Source organism: Cyphomyrmex costatus, unplaced genomic scaffold (genome assembly GCF_001594065.2).
Source record: "Cyphomyrmex costatus isolate MS0001 unplaced genomic scaffold, Ccosl1.0 scaffold639, whole genome shotgun sequence".
In the NCBI taxonomy this organism is placed as follows: domain Eukaryota; kingdom Metazoa; phylum Arthropoda; class Insecta; order Hymenoptera; family Formicidae; genus Cyphomyrmex; species Cyphomyrmex costatus.
The window spans coordinates 1,294,758-1,298,698 of NW_017280199.1; positions in this window are offsets into that span (position 1 = coordinate 1,294,758).

Below are 3,941 nucleotides of genomic sequence, written 5' to 3' on the forward strand. Positions count from 1 at the left end.
TATTGACAGCTGATTTTATTATCGTGTAAATCTTTATATTTTCTCTTTAAAGATTTATGAAGTTCATCATTTACGATAATCTCTATCCATGATATACGTCTGTGAGTGACGCGTATCAACCACTCTACAGTCTCCGAAATCTTATCTGTATTGGATTCTTTTACACCGATGACTTTACGTTTTGACTTCGGAGTTAAAGTTGGATAGGCCTGTTCTATATAAGAATAATACAACATCCGATGATATGTGAGATAAATAGAACATACAAGTGTAAATACAGGAGAGATATGGTGGCATATGTATTTTCATTAAATCATTGATTTAATCTTTTAAACGAATAGATTTGTTTGCGTCTGCTTAACATCAAAATTCAATGTATTTAATACTGTAGTTATTTACAAAGAGTAAGTAACTTTTCTGCGACTTATAATTATGCATAATAAATTGTACGCGTAAGAAATTTTCGAAACTTAACTAGATTTTATCGTAAATGATAAATTTTATCTTGGAGAGAAAGTATAAAGATTTAGACGATATTAAAATTAGCTGTTAATATAAAATGTTAATGATTTATGAAAAAAATTGTATCGTTGACGTTTCGAAAGAGAGACATACATGATATAAAAAGTAATATATCGATCCTTGTGCATCATGTAATTTAATACACATTTATTTCTTTTTATGCTTCTCCTCGAAAACAAAATAATCGATATTATTTGCGTATTTATTTAAAAGGAATAATTGACGCGTAGACCTCTATGATAACAGATAAAGTTTTATGAAGATTCCTGACGTTTGACTTTCAACTCTGTCGCGCATATCAGTTACTTTACGACGCACTTGAAACCGCTAGTTAATAACCCATCAGCCAGCCAATGTTCGAGCGTACGTTCATTACACGGAATGTCTAGGAATTATCACCTTTTATCACTATATAATTTCCTCATTCTTAAAGCAAAAAACAATATAGGAATTCGAAATTAAGAGAATACAGTAACTTTATCATTTTAGAAGCAATTATTAATCTATTTGTATATAGATAGATAGATATTTAAAAAAATAATTAAGACTTTGCGACACAACTTGTCACGACTTTCAGTTATGTAAACAAATGTAAAAATATAACAAAGATAAAATGTCTTTTCAATATCTGTCTTATTACAGATATTCAATATTAATTTAAAACGTTTGAAAGCGTTGCTCATTGCGATTAATTTTCCAATACACGTCAAGCATTCATTCTTCAAGTAAATTTCCGTGCGCCACATTATTTCCTAATTGCGTAAGTAGATATTAACTCCAATGGAAGTTACTATATTTAATGTAGCGTAAATTTCGAAATAACATAATCTTAAATATCTCTTCACAGACAGTGAGAAAAGATATCGTAGACAGCCAGATAGTGGTGTAAAGAGAGATGGGGAGGGGAAGAGAGAGAGTCCCATTTGAAATGGGCGATATGACGGTAACGTCGCGTCAAAGGCTTAGGCACTCTCGCGGATCACCGTCCGCGAGGTTTATTTATAAGTGCGCGGTCGCGAGCACGATTTCTTTTTATCCATTGCATTCCTTCCAAGGCCCCGAGAAACGGAGAACGGAGATCGGGCAACGGGCCGTCGTCATGGCCGTTCGTTCATTCCCGCGCGAGATCGCTTTCTATCTCTCTCATTATCTCTTCCTCTCTCTTGAGTCTCTCTCGTTCAATATGGCACCGCCCGCCGCCGCCGCCGCTGCCGCCGCCGCCACTACCCTACCACCACTGCCGACGCCGGACGTCTCTCGTTTCGGCGGAATATCGATAGCGTACGTCGACCGAACGACGCGACGGGGTACGCTCGAATAACGCTCACGAATTATGAGCTGCCGCCCTACGCTACTACGCCGTTACGTGATTATCCGAGTTATCCGGAGCATACGTAATATGGCTATTGACTGGCGCGCTCCTCGGGCGCAAAAGTGCAGCAAAACGCGGGGACATTCTGTTCTCGCTGTATCGCGCTTTTACTAAATTAGCTCGATTACTGTCCAGCTTTCTCGTGGAAAGTGGAGAAAGAATTATTAAACGTTACATTATACAAACATACGCTGTGATACTTGAGAAGCCAGATCTATATACATGTCGGAAAAGTCGTTAAAGTTTAAAGAACTCAAGTTACTTACAATCGGGAAAAAAGCAGGATTTTTCGTGCAATAGTAAATATTTTTCTTTGAAAAAGTCTCGATCCACGGAACCTAGTATTTCTGCAATTAAATTTTTTCCAACACACACAAGTTTCTATCCCGTTAAGATGCAATGAAAATACACCCGGTATAGTGGTGCAAACATGGTTGCAGTGAGAAACATCGTTTACGGTTGTGCACCGATCGAAGCTCGTATTGTGGTTTTAGGAGGGTAGTTCACCCCATTGCTGCCGCTTTCAAACAGTTGTGACTAAATCGACATTGTTACTAAATCGCCATTAACTTTTGGCAAGTGGTATGACCAGAGTGTTATTTATACCACGGATACATAGAGATATTACTTAAAACAATTCGATTCCGCGGTACCACAAACTATTAGAAAGTAGCTATATTAATGTCGCGTTTCGTTCCTTTATAGATTTTGCTCCGTTTAACTTCAATGAAGATATAATTGGATTCATTTCTCATAATTGTAAGTTTATCAAATATATATTTGTGATTCCATCTGTTAAATATAGTAAGATTTAAGCTGGCGAACAATATGACGTCTTTTGAGGTGCTATTTCACACTACGTTATAATTTTATATCTTGTACGTCAATACAGCTTATTATTATAATTATACAATTTATGTATTCTTTAAATTTTTTGGAGTCGAAAGAGTGAAAATTGAACCAGTTTTGTAAAAAGAGTAGTTTAATTTTTTCAATGTTTAAGAGTGAGATTTCACTCGTCAGAGTGAGATTCTAAAAGTTTTAGAGAGTTCGTATAATTATATCTTCTATTTTTTGTAAGAAAGAAATAAATAACGTGAGTAATATAATACGAGAATACAAGATATTATTTTTAGATATGATTCGATGCATTTATTATTTGGAAGGTTAATATTGTTAATTAACCATTTGCCATTGTTCTCTTTCGATGGCTCAATAAGAAAGCGTGTATGTAAGGGAATCTAAATTTAGTCGAGTTCTGAGCTTCGTTTAATTGCCAAAGACTACACGACGATGATAAATGTCCAGTGCGTGACATGACACGCTCCTTCCTTGATAAAACGTGGTCGGGAATCACATTTTTTCACGTATTATCCTTTGAACAATCAATAATTTGACAACTCGATATTATTATTTATACATTATGTTATTAATAGCTGTGCGGATTTTGCTTCGGATATTTAAGTTCTAAAAATTATTATTCGTACACAGTTTGATTTCTTCGATTTCATTGCTTTCATGTTTTACATAATAATAACAATTCACGATCGTAAAAAATTAACCGATGTAATACCAATTTTCTGTAATTGGAATCTACTCAACACAACTGGATTATAAAATTCCAAAACAAAAACTTTACTTGGATCTTACTGCGACATAAAGTATACACTTTACTTTAAAGTATGACACTTATATGATCTCCAAACGTTTGTGTTCAATCAAAACGTCTTTAAAAAAAAATAATTACTCTCCTCCAATTTCCTTCTAATATATATTTGTAAGCAAATGAAAATATTTCGTCGCTTTCACTTCTTCAAATTTTTACCTTTTTCCGTATGTCATCTTTTACCGATAAATATTCTCAAATTTTGAAGATTTATCTTTTAACTTCAAACAATTCCCACACACAATTATTGCATTAAGATGATTCATAGGATTGAAGCGTGATTAACAAGGACAGTAGTGACGAAGAGGAATGCACGCGAGATCGGCAGAATGACGACAATGTGGCAGCATATGTAAATAAATGACGCGGGAGGGGGGAGGG